Raw genomic sequence first — 14,443 nt, forward strand, 5'->3', positions numbered from 1 at the left:
TCGTTGAATACATTTAAGGCTGGGATAGGCAGATTTTTGGTCTCTCAGGGAATCAAGTGATATAGGGAGTGGGCAGGAAAATGAAGTTGAAGCCCAAGATCAGCCATGATCATATTAAATGGTGGAGCAGGCTCGATGGAATGTGAGTTCTACTCCTGCTCCTATTTCTGATGTTCTTATGTTCTTATGGGCTGAATTTTTCAGTCGGCCTGCAGGGGCGGGCCCAACATGTTGGCACATAAAATGATGTGCAATGACGTCGGGCGTGCATCCCAATGTCATTGCGCTGTCTCGCAATGTTTCATTCGGTGGACACGTGCCGGAGCACGGCTGCCGATATTTAAACAGCCTATTAAGGCCACTGAGGAAGTGATTAATGTCATTGTTTACAATGCCCATCCAACCTTTAGGTTGGCGGGCAGGCAAAAAGTCCAAGCGGCTTTCGCGTTTTTTAGGAAACCTCATCCACGAGCAGTATGAGGTTTCCTAAAGCTTTCACCCCTTAAATAAACATTTTTTCTGAAATATAAAAACATGTCCCTTCTCATGTGACACAGTCACATGAGGGAGCATGTTTAATAAAATTTTCAAACCATTTATTTATTTATTTCAAAAGCACTTCAATCTCCCTGAGGCAGCTCTGTGCCTCAGGAAGATTGAAGTGCTCTTTGCGCACATGTGCAAAAGAGCGCAGGCCCAGACTCTCCCTCCTCCCCCACCTGCACAGGTAGTGCTGAGCGGTACAGCTCGCGCCTTACGCTGGGTGGGCCTTATTTGGCCCGCCCGCGTAAAATGGCGGCGCGGAGCCGATCGCAGGTGGCGTTCGACTCCACGACCACCCCTGCCCGCTCCCGCCAAGCCCACCCGTTGACTGAAAAAGTCAGGCCTATGTCACAGATTCTCTCCCACATATGGGGGCCACTTTTCTATCATTGGTCGCCCACATGATTGAATTTTCCTGGGCTTGTTGGGGGCTTTGAGCATCAGAAGCAGCAGAATTGTGTCAAACCACTGCAGAAAAGTCAGAAAAAGGGTAAAATCAGATGGACTAGCCAACATCAACCTAGGCACCAGAAACAACAGCTGACTCTGCAAAGTCCTCCCCATTAACATCTGGGAACCTGTGCCAAAAGTGTGAGAGCTGTCCCACAGACTAGTCAAAAAAAACTTACTGACTCATACCTTACAGCCAATGTCACAGATGCCTCCATCACCATCTCTGGGTATGTCCTGTCCCAATGACAGGACAGACCCAGCAGAGGTGATGGCACAGTGGTATACAGTTGAAAGGGATTGACCATGAGAGTCCTCAACATCAACTCTGGACCCCATGAAGTTTCATGGCATCAGTTCAAATATGGGCAAGGTAATCTCCTGCTAATTACCCCCTACTTCACACCCCTCCCCCACTTAGCTGATGAGTCAGTGCTCCTCCATGTTGAACACCACTTCAAGAAAGAACGGAGGGTAGCAAGGGTGCAGAATATACTCTGGGTGGGGGACTTCAATGTCCAATCCCTGGAGTTTCTCAGCAGCAATACCAATGACTGAGCTGGCAGAGTCCTGAAGGACATAGCTACCAGACTGGGCTTGGGGCAGGTGATGAGGAAAGCAAAAAATGGGAAAAACTGATTTGACTTCATCCTCTCCTATCTACCTGTCACAGATGCATCTGTCCATGACAGTATTGGTAGGAATGACCACCTCATAGGCCTTATGGAGACAATTAAAGCCCCACCTTCACATTGAGGATACCCACCATCGTGTTGCGTGGCAAAAAATGGGATAGATTCAGAACAGATAGCAACACAAAACTGGGCAACCATGACTTGCTGCAGACCATCAGCAGCAGCAGAATTGTATTCAACCACAATCTGTAACCTGTAATCCATAGTCCAGCATATCCCTCACTCTATCATTACCATCAATCCAGGGGATCAACCCTGATTCAATGAAGAGTGCAGGGAAGCATGTTAGGAGCAGCACCAGGCATACCTAAAAATGAGGCGACAACCTGGTGAAGCTAGAATGCATGCTGAACAGTAAAAGCAGCATGCAATAGACAGAGCTAAGCAATCCCACCGCCAATGGATCAGGTCAAAGCTCTGCAGTCCTGCCACATTTTGTGGTGAGTGTTGGTGGACAATTAAACAAATAATTGGAGGAGGAGGAGGCTCCACAAACATCCCCATCATCAATGATGCAAGAGTCCAGGATGTCAGTGCAAAAGACAATGGGCAGGATTTTGCCCTAGGTTGGCGGGCGGGCCCCACCAGCTCAGCGATGGGCGGGCAGCCAAACTCCGCCACCGAAGCAGGCCCCACCGCCATTTTAAGTGAGCGGGCCAATTAAGGCCCACCCAGCAGCCTGCCCAACGGGAAGCGCTATGCGCTTCCTGTGTGGGGGGGGTGGGGGGATTCCCCATCTGTCAAAGTGCGCTCTTTCACGCATGCACATGAAAGAGCGCACTGTTCCCTGAGACTAAGTCCTGTCTCAGGGAGATCAGTGAAAATTTTACAAACTTAAAAATTAGAAAAATAAAAAAATTATTAACATGTCCCCCTCATGTGACAATGTCACATGAGATGGGACATGTTAATAAATATCACATAAAATTTATTAAACATTTTTAAAGCGGACATGAAACCTCATCCCGCCAATGGATGAGGTTTTATGTTTTATCTATTGCCCACTGGGGCTCCTGGCCTGCCCACCAACCTTAAGGTTGGACGGGCAGGGCCTTTAACTACCTTAATTATCCTGTCAATGGCCTTAATTGGCCATTGACAGGTCAGCAGGCGGACAGCTGATTTCGCTGTCCACCCGCCTTCCTCAATATTTAAATGGCCGGGATGATGTCAGGGGTTCGTCCCGACGTCATCCCGCGTCATTTTCCCTTCGGCGAGTGGGCCTCGCCCCCAAATCGCCGACGGGAAAATTCAGGCCAATGAGACTGAAACACTTGCAACCATCTTCAGCCAGAAGCAAAGCGGATGATCCATCATGGTCTCCCCTGTCAGGTCCCTAGCTTCAAAGATGCTGGTCTTCAGTCAATTCAATTCACTCCACATGATATGAAGAAAAGGCTGAAGACACTGGCATCAGCCAAGGCAATGGACCCAAGCAACATCCCAGCTATCATACTGAACACTTATGCTCTAGAACTAGCCATGCCCATAGCCAAGCTTTTCCATTATTTCAACAATTCATTCATTTACGTGACAATGTGGAAAAATTCCTAGTTATTTCCTGAACACAAAATGCAGGAGAAATCCATTTTGGCCAATTACTATCCAATCAGGCTACTCTTGATCATCAGGAAAATGTACCTGACAGTGCTAGCAAGCAGCAGTTACTCAGCAATAACCTGCTCATCAATTCTCAGTTTGGGTTCTGCTAGGGTGTCTCAGCTCCTGACCTCATTACAGCCTTGGTCCAAACATGGACATAGGAGCTGAATTCCAGAAGTGAGGTGAGAGTGACTGCCCTTGACTCAAGACAGCATTCGACCGAGTGTGGCATCAAGGGACCATGGTTTCTTGAAAATTGAACTCATTGGAAATCGAGGTAACACTCTCCAATGGTTATAGACGTTCCAAGCAAAAGGACGATTGCTGCAGGAGTTCCTCAGGGTCATGTCCTATAGCCAATCAAGTTCACCTGCTTTATCAATCACCTTCTGTAGGATAAAGGGTTTACGGTTATATTAATTAGTTAATATATTAATGAGGATGTAAGCATGACTTCAGGGTCAGAGGACCAGGAGGCTTCAAACGGACAAGACACAGAATAATCTGTGCCTAAAGAACAATGTATTTACCATGAGGTTCTGGATGTAATCAGTTCTAAATAAATAGTTTCAAGAAATATTAACTACTGACTATCCAAAGACACTCATAGAGTAAGTGAATCTTCATCAAGACAGAAGACAACACAAGGGCGACAAGCCAAGCCACCTTTCCTCCATCATAAGGTGGGGATGCTAACTGATGATGGCACTGTGTTCACTACCATTCGTGACTTCTCAAATACTGAAGCAGTTCATGCAGCAAGTCCTGGGCAACATTCAGTCTTGGGCTGATAAGTGGCAAATAACATTTGCACCACACAATTGCCAGGCAATGACCATCTCCAACAAGACAGAATCTGGCCATCCCCCCCACCATGACATTCAATGGTATTACCAACTCTGTATCCCTCATCATCAAAATCCTGGGAGTCAACACTGACCAAAAACTTAACTGGACCAGCCATAAATACTGTAGCTACAAGAGCAGGTCAGAGGCTGGGAATTCTGCAGTAACTCACTTCCTGACTCCCCAAAGACTGCCTGCTAAATTAGCACCTCATCCACCAAGCTAAACATACACTTCTTCCACCACCGATGCACAGTGACAGCAGTGTGTAATATATACAATTTTCACTGCAGTAACTTCCCAAGGCTCCTTCGATAGCACCTTCCAAACCCATGACCTCGATCACCTACAAGGACAAGGACAGCAGACGCATGGGAACCTGAAAATTCCCCTCCAGCCACACACCTGAATTGGAATTATATTGTTGTTCCTCTAACTGTCGCCATATCAAAATCCTAGGGTTGCATCTTCCAGTCGGCGAGTGGGGGAACGGGCCCCGCTCGCCAATGTGTAAAATGACATGGGGTGACGTTGAGCGCGCGTCCCGTCTCCCTGCGTCATTTAGATTTTCAGTTCAGTGGGTTTGCAGCTGAATCGGCCTATTAAGGCTATTAAAAAAGTAAGTTAAATGATTAATGACTTGCCCATCCAACCTTAAGGTTGGCAGGCAGGCGAAAAGCCCAGGCGGGCTTCAGAAAAAGCATGAAACCTCATCCACAGGTGGGATGAGGTTTCATGGGGGTATTAAAATTTGTATGAAATGTTTAAATAAAATAAATTGACATGTCCCAGCTCATGCGACACTGTCACATGAGGGGATATGTCAGGAATATTTTTTTCTGCCTTTGATGAAATTTTGAATCTTGAGCTGATCTCCATGAGGCAACACTTTGCCTCAAGGAGATCATGCGCTCTTTCGTGCGCATGCATGAAAGAGCTCACTCCCAGCTCAGGGAATCCCCCACTGCCTGCACAGGGAGCGCACAGCGCTTCTCCGCACGTCACGCTGGGCGGGCCTTAATTGGCCTGCCCACGTAAAATGGTGGCGCACCCCCACCTGGGGGCATCGATAGGGAACCTGCCCGCCCGCACCCGCACAACCCCCCCAAACGGGGGGAAAATGCTGCCCCTGGAATTCCCTTCCTAACAGCTCTATGGCTGTACCCACACAATATGGATTGCCACAGTCCAAGGAGGCAGCACATGCACCCCCACCTTTTCAAGGGCAATTAGGGATGGGTAATAAATGCTGGCCTCACCAGTGACGTCCACACCTAACATCAGTGTGCACAGCAGCACAAAAAAAATTAAAGCTACCATGCATTCAAATGAACAGGCCATGCACAGCAACAAAAAAATTAGAATGGACATTGATGAAAACCTAAGAAGTATGGCGTAACACTTCCAAGCAGTTAGACTGAGAGTGCAAGAAGACATGGGCCTGAATTTTACCTTCGGCGTGCGGGTGCACGCCCGACACGCCGGAACATAATATGACGTGCAATGATGTCATGCGTGCATCCCGATGTCATCGCACACTCACACGATATGTCGTTCAGCGGGCGCGCGCCTGAGTCGGCTGCGCACCCACGGACAATTGAAAGGCCTATTAAGGCCATTAAGGACCTAATTAACTTGAAATTTACACTGCCCGTCCAACCTAACGGCTGGCGGGCCGGCAAAAAGGACAAGTGCCCTTTAAATTTTTTAGGAAACCTCATCCCCAAGCGGGATGAGATTTCCTAAAGCTAATACCATTTAAATAAAACCTTTATTTTGAAAATAAAAACACATCCCATCTCATGTGGCACAGTCACATGAGGGACATGTTTCATTAAATTTTTAATGTATTTTTTTTAAAAAGCGCGTTAATCTCCCTGAGGCAGCTCCGGGCCTCGGGGCCAGAATTGTACGTTCGGCATGCAGATGTGCGCCTGACACACACGAACGTAATATGACGCGTGATGACGCTGGGCGTGCATCCCGATGTCATTGAGCACTCACGCACTATTTCATTCAGCGGGTGTGCGCCAGAGTCGGCTGCGCACCCACCGATAATTGAAATGCCTATTAAGGCCATTAACACGGTAATTAACTGGAAATTTATGCTACCCATCCAACCTAATGGTTGGCGGGCTGGTGAAAAGGCCAAGCAGCCTTTACATTTTTTAGGAAGCCTCATCCACGAGTGGGATGAGGTTTCCTAAAGTTAGTACAATTTGAATAAAAGCTTTATTTTGAATTTAAAAGCATGTCCAATCTCATGTGACAGTCACAAGGTGAAATGTTTCATTAAATTTTTATTGTCTTTAATAATTTTTTCAAAAAGCGTTTCAATCTCCCTGAGGCAGCTCTGTGCCTCAGGGAGATTGAAGCGCTCTTTCTTGCGCATGCACGAACTTCGCACCAGGCTGGCTTTCCCTCCTCCCCCCGCCCGCACAGGGTCACAGCGCTGCTGCTTGCGATCCACGCAGGTGGACCTTAATTGGCCCACACACGTGAAATCACAGTGCAGAGCCTATTGCGGGCAGTGGTCGGCTCTCCGCCTGCCCCCGCCCACTCCCGTCGAGCCCGCCCGACGCGGGAAAAATTCAGGCCATGGGCTTGTCATAACTTAAGTTGCAAGGATGCACAAAATTCCTTCACTTATTGCAGTAACCAAAAGTGCATTTAATAGCAGCAGTGATTGAGAAATTGCTAAAGAAAAAGATGTGTGCTGAAGACGTAGCATTTATGTTTTGGGGGGTAATTGTCCGCCATAACACTTTGACTTTTGACTCCTGCTTTGCTGCAACAATTAAAATTTGGTGTCTATTATAACTAAGAATAAGTTTCAGTGCACTGTTTTAAATACATCATCACTCCAATCCCTGGTTTATTTCCAAACCCTGTTAATTCCGTGAAACAGCATAATAATAAGCATTGAATGAAAGCCAAGAGCCTCATAAAACAGCCGATCTCTCAAGGGCTACTGAGGAGGGTCCAGGTGACCACAGTAACATTACGAGTACCACTGAATTTTCCACTACTATTGCAATTGAAGTATGGTTTACCATGAGCTCATTAACTTGGCTGAATCACAGCTTGTTTGTAAATTGCTTCAGCCTGTCTACATGAGCCTGACTAAAGATGGCAAAAAGAGACAGAAGACAGCTGATTTAAGCTCCATTATTATGTAGGCAGTATCAGTTATATATTTAACTTCAGACATACTGCAAGAACATATCAACAATGTCAAGGACAAGGACAAATACCTGTTTATTATCACTTACTGCTCCAAGTAACAAATAAATGACAGGGCTAACAGGAATGTTATCTACATGATAAATAAATCATTAGACAAACTATCAATAATTCAAAACTTGTCAGAGTTAGTTTGTGTTGTAATCATTGCTCGCCACATTAATACAAAGATCATAATGTACATATGTTTCTGTACCCATCAAAGGCTGAAGTCCCTTCGTCAGTTCATCAACTGTGTTATGTTGTTCTGCAACTCATACATACCACTGCCTCTAAATTAGCCAGCTAGGCATTAGAGATAAATGCTAAACCTGGAACTCTGACATGGGCCAGTTCAGGTTAATTTACTAAGTATTTGGAACAAACAAACATTTTGTGCTAGAGCACTCTGCCATTCTTCATATTCTGCCGGGTAACCTTTTTTTGTGTACTTTTCCTAGCATTTTCCACCTTTCTTTCTCTTGCCTTTCCCAGAGGCTCTCGTTGTTGTGCAGTTCAATGAATGCCAGCTACTAATCAAAGCATTCCTGATTGACAATTCTTCATGAGTGATCATAGCAACATACATTTTCTAAAGCTCTGTCCAAGCTGGTGGCATGCTTGATTGGAGGGTTGAGCAGAAAATCAAACATGGAATTCAGTCCAACTGACACACCACATTTCTGATTATCTGGTGACTAAAATTATATATAGAAACATGAGAATATAGGAACATGATCAGGCTATTCAGCTTCTGAAACCAGTAACCTGCCACTGATATCAAATTGGAGGTGTGCTAGACAGTGAGGCTGATACCAACTGACTGCAACAGGACACTGATAAGTAAGCAGAATGGGCAGACAAGTGGCAGATGGAATTTAATATAGAGCAAAGTGAGGTGATGCATTTTGGCAGAAGGTATGGGGGAGGCAATTTAGACTTAATCGCACCATTCTAAAGGGTGTGCAAGGACAGAGATTAGGACTTCATGTGCATAGATGTTTGAATGTGATAAGACACACTGAGAGAGTAAAAAGCAAAAAATGGAATCTTAGGCTTCAAAAATAGAAGTATTGAGTACAAAAGAGGGAGGTTATGTTGAACATATATAAAACTCTGGTTTAGTCACAATTAAAGTATTATATCTAGTTCTAGTCACCATACATCAGAAAGGATTTGAGGGTCCAGGAGAGGGTGCAGAGGAGATTTACCAGAATGGTTCTAGGGAAGGGGGATTTTAGCTACAAGGTTAGGTTGGAGAAGCTGGGGTCGTTCTCTTTGGAACAAAGGAGATTAAGGGAAGATTTTATAGAGGTCTACAAGATTATGACAGAGGTAGATAAAGAAGCACTGTTCACTTTAGCTGGTGGTACAAAGACTAGGGAACATAGATATAAGAGTTTGGGAAGAGATATAGGGCGATGTAGGCAAGAACTTTTTTATGCAGCAAGTGGTAATGACCTAGAAAGTGGCATCACAAGGGTGGTAGAAGCAGAGATGATCAGTGATTTCAAAAGGCAACTGGATGGGCACTTAGGGAAATAGACTTTCAGGGCTACAGGAATAGAATAGGGGAATTGGCCTTACTGGATTGCTCTACAGAGAACCAGTATGCACTTGGTGAACCAAATGGCTTCCTTCTGTGCAATAATGACTCCATGTCCTTGATGTTGTTGAGCTTCTTGAGTGTTGTTGGAGCTGCACTCACCTTGGCAAGTGGAAAGTATTGCATCACACTTCTGACTTGAACCTTGTGGATGATGGACAGGCTTTGGGGAGTCAGAAGGGGAGTTATTTGCCTCAGAATTCCCAGCTTCTGACCTGCTTTTATAGCCACTGTATTTATATGGCTGATTCAGTTCAGTTTCTAGTCAATGGTAACCCCCAGGATCTTGATAGTGGGAAATTCAATGATGGTAATGTCAGAGGAGAGACAGTTAGATTTTCTCTTGTTGGAGATGGTCATTGACTGGCACTTGTGTGGCTCAAATGTCACTTGCCACTTATCAGCCCAAACCCATGTGTATACGAACATACGAGTTAGGGGCAGGAGTAGGCCATTTGGTCCCATTCTATAAGATCATGGCTGATCTGATTGTAACCTCAGCTCCATATTCTCGCCTACCCCCAATAACCTTTCTTCCCCTTGCTTATACAGAATCTATCCACCTCTGCCTTAAAAATATTCAAAGACTCTGCTTCCACCACCTTTTCAGGAAGAGTTCCCCTTTACTTTTAAACTGTGACCCCTAGTTCTGGATTCTCCCACAAGAGAAAATATCCTTTCCACATCCACCCTGTCAAGACCCCTCAGGATTTTATATGTTTCAAGTCACCTCTTATTCTTCTAAACTCCAGCGGGTACAAACCTAGCTTGTCCAACCTTTCCTCATAAGACAACAAACCCATTCCAGGTTTTAGTCTAGTAAGCCTTCTGTGAACTGCTTCCAACCCAATTGCATCCTCCCCTAAATAAGGACACATAATCCAGATATGGTCTCACCAATACCCTGTCTAGCTGAAGCATAAATGTTGCCCAGATCTTGCTGCACATGGGCATGGACTGCTTCAGGATCTGAGGTACTGAATGGTACTGAACATTGTGCAATCATCAACGAACATCCCACTTATGACCTTATGATGGAGGGAAGGTCATTGATGAAGCAGCTGAAGATGACTGAGCTTAGAACAATACCCGGAGGAACTCCTGCAACGATGTCCTGGGACTGAAATGATTGGTTTCCAACAGCCACAACCATTTCCCTTTGTCCTAGATAGGACTTCAACCAGTGCATGAATCCCATTGACTCCAATTTTGCCAAGCTCCTTGAGCTCACATTCCGTCATCTCTGGAATTCAGCTCTTTTGTCCATTTTTGGGCTGTGGCTGTAATAAGGTCTGGAGACAATTGGCAACATGTGAGCAACCTATGGCATCTTTCAGGTCGCTGCAAAACTCCATGCATGCAGCTCACAAGGAATATTGGTTTCCATGGCTCTTCCACCAATATTATGGTGGATGATCAGGGGAATCCCCTCTCAGAAATTCATCCCCCTCAACTAATGTGTCCTGTGCCTATATTCACGGTTGCTTCTGAATTCACATCTTTCCTGAATCTATTTGTTAACTTTTATAGTTGGTTTTCTAGGTTGGAATGTATGCATAGTGGCAACCTATGGAGTAGATAACCCTTCCCCAGAGTTCTGAGTGGTGAAATTTGCAGCACCATGCAGACAGAAGTAGTTCTGCAAGGAGGTAGGCGGCTGATCTATCCATTCATGCTTCTAACATGTCATCCATCACATAGATGGCCCCATTAGGATACTTCCACAAAACAACTCAGCAAGGGTCTTTAGCCATGCTAGATCTTTTGCTCAGCACCAGCCAGTTATTCTTCAACTGCAACATCTGTCCTTTCTACACCCGTGATAAATGATTCACCATCTACTCCCTCCTCACCTGGTGCTCTCTGTTTCAAAACACTGAAACCATTCAATATGCTTCCACTTGAGTTTGTACCTACTCATGTCAGGATTCAGAATGCGAAGTTTTGCTGCCCTGTGCATTCAGCTTGCTGCTCCTTAATTCAGGAACACCTGAGGAAAAGGGTGATGGTAGATGATGATTACAGACACAAAGCATGGTCAGTTATTGCTATTTTTTGTGATGCAGGGCAATCAGTGATTTACATCTCCTGAAACTCATAGTACAGATAAGGAATATGAGTAGAACTGTAGAAGATACTCTCTGTCATCCACCTCGAGTATTAATCAAATCCTCTTTGAATTCACAGTCAATAATCTCTATTAGTGTATGGTTGAAGTGGGTAAGAGATGCTCAGTATCAGTTCAGAGATGCTTTCTTTTTCATTGAATGGTGCCTTTCTTCTGCAAAATTTCGCAAACAATAATGACTTGGCAAACCCCAGTAAGTTGAAATTCTACCCCAATACGTTAAGGCCGAAGTTCCAAATGCATGACAGTGACAGTGACACTCAACAAACACTGTGCCCATAGGCAGGTCATGAATGCAAAGTGCCACCATTTCCCTACATTTACAAGTGAGACTCTGCTGATGGAAAATTGGTCCTATTGAATGAAACTTTCAGTTAGCGTTTCATTTCTGTAACTATCTTTATATAACAAACAGAAGTAATAAAGAATTTTTATATATAAAAAAAGACCAATAACAGGAAAGGATTGTGAAGTAATATATAAAAGTTTGAAAGTATATGAAATTATTTGTGTACAGACCTCATTGGAAGAACTAACCAATGATAGCCTGCTGACCGCACACTGCCTTGACAGTGGCTTTTCTACTTCAAGTGGCTAGGTCTCAGTATCAGACTCTTGAGTTGAGATGCAGCTGTTCCCCATGCTTAAGCAAGCATGTGCCACTTTCCAAAAGCCTATTGCACTTGGCAAGCTGCTACTATCCTGCCTGCTCTAACCTCAGATTTTGCACAAAACATCACAATACTACAGTGTTGATGTTACTCCTTGGGTATGATTTTGATTTCAGGATCCAGCACAATTTCCTTTGTCATCCCTGGTGAACTGTAGCTTCCACACACAGCATTGCTTGGTGAGGACAATATAGCTTTGCCACATGATAATTGTACAATATTAAGGTGGTAGTGATTCCTGATGAGGCTCCTCCAATTGTGTCACGTTTCCCTCATGTTTGTTTCCTCTTACTGCTGATCCTCTTCCAACAAGTTCATCTTGTTGAGGCTTGCTGCCATAACCATTCTGCTGCATGCACTGAAACACACAAGGCCTTCTGTTGAATGTCTCCTTCTCTGCTCCATGCTGAACCTCTGCCAGTTTCCTCTGTTGATTAAATTGCAGTTTTTATTTGGCCATCATTAACGTGATATGTAATTGAAGTCTAGCCTGAGTAAATTCAGTTAATTGCTGCTTAACAAGTAAAAGAAATTCAATGCAGCATCAATACATTAATGTGCCTCACGCCAATTCACTTTTAGACGTCACTTTTGGAATGTGAGGAAGTGTTAGGTAAAACGCAATGAGGGTGAAATTTGTTTTGGGTAGTAATGTAAAAAAGGCAATAGTGCGTTGGCAGCTGATTTTACACTCCAAGAAAGAAAATTGGACAGAGTGTAAAATGGGATGCAGATGTGCTTTCACCCATTTGGCACTATGGCCTGAGACAAATGAAACCTGAATAAAACTGCACCTTGAAGCACAAAAAGCCCTAACGTACGGACCAGCTTAATTCTGAAATCTCCTGTCAATCAATTCACTAGGAGCACAGGGGAAGGATCCATACCCCCTCATTTTAGCCATCAGTAACACCACCAATGGTCGGAACAAAACGGTGAGACGCCAATTCCAATATCGGTATCACGGACTAGTTTCCTAACAGATGGTACTCAGTAAATATGGTATTTAAGATCTGCTAAACAAAATGAATAAACCATAAGGAGAGCCTCTAACCCCAGAGGGCCATTCAAAATATGTTTTTGAGCAGGTGAAAACCTACAGCTGATGTTGTGGAAAACATATCATCAAAAAGAGCCACAAAAGAACGTTGAAAACATGGGTCCAAACCCTGGCTAACATTAGCTGAATGGATTAAAAGAACCAATATTTAGAATGTCACAGAGATGAAGATTGGAAAATATGGTTTAATGGTTTAATGATAAGCATTTCATAAGAGGTTATCAAATGTGGTTAAGAGATGTCCATTACTGTATTTTTATATATAGGAGACACTCCATTGACAAAGCTGTCCTTAGGACTGGAATGAGAGCAGATAAGAAATTTGAAAAATGACAAGTGTGAGGGTATGCAAAAATGTATAGCTCAATGGTTCAGACTTGCATACTCAATAAGCAACTGGTAAATAAATGGTTAATGCATTGAATGGAGCTGCCCCAAATTACAGTTAGAAGAGAGAAGCCTAATTCAAAACTACATCTGAGTCAAGCTTGCTAACAGCTTGTTACATGACAGCCTTTATGACTCAGAAGATAATAGACTCATCTCAAAGATTTGAGTTAGACAAGTCTCCTAAAATACTATTCAAAATGAATCATTTGCATCCAGGAGGAATACGAAAGCATTACATTCTTCGAAACTCCTGCAAGAGATAATTATAACACTGGAAACAGCTACAAAAATAACTGAGTCAGCCATTAGTGCTATTGATACCTTCTGGTTGTGATCTTTAATTTTCAGAAGCTGGAAACAGTCTGCTGGGAAGGATAGGAATGAATGACTACAGAAATAGTACTGTAATGGCTTGGCTGTAAAGAATCCTCAGAGAACAAATATGATGGTTGAATTATCGGTGTCGGAAGGAATAGATGAAGGAGTATTTTCTCAGGCAACATAATTTTGAAATCATCATCTTAAACTGCTCAAAGAAAGGAATGCCAATTGGCAAAGCTCCTTCCTTCGTAATTCAAATGAGAAAAAAGACAGATCCAGAAGTGAGTGAATTGTAAACATACACATTCTTCTTGAGCGTTTCCTCTTCTGCAATGTAAACAGTGAATAAAATGACCAATGCGACCTACTGCCTAATACTTTATGCGGTCTGGTAAATTTTTTACTTTTTTATTTACTTTCCAAAAAATTCTGGAAGAGGGTCGCCAGAAAACCCTTGCGTATACAGGAATGGAGATCATTCTGAAAAATAGGTCTAAATAAAGAATATAAAATATATTTTAATTATATTGCCTCTTGGAACAAAATATGGGTATAGGGAGTATCTTGCTAATCAATCCTCATGAAGGCTTTATCCAATTGGATTAAGTTGATACCATGAGATTCTTTGAATTGAGATGTGATCCGAGATGTTTGAAACCATGTAGCAACCAACAAAAAGGGAAATTGTAAGCACGCAATAGGGGAAGGAGGATAGCTTCATTGTTTGTTTGTTTTACTAAGTAAACGTAGTGGGCTGCATATAGATTGTTATGATCCCCATAGAGACCGATAACTTTTTAGAAAGAGATATGAATTTCCCAGCAATCAATGGAAAGAATTGCACAACAGGATTGATTTTTGATAAGCAAGGAGGTGAAAGGTTATTGCTAGTAGGCAGGAATGTGGCAT

Source organism: Cetorhinus maximus, chromosome 2 (genome assembly GCF_964194155.1).
Source record: "Cetorhinus maximus chromosome 2, sCetMax3.hap1.1, whole genome shotgun sequence".
Classification (NCBI taxonomy): Eukaryota; Metazoa; Chordata; class Chondrichthyes; order Lamniformes; family Cetorhinidae; genus Cetorhinus; species Cetorhinus maximus.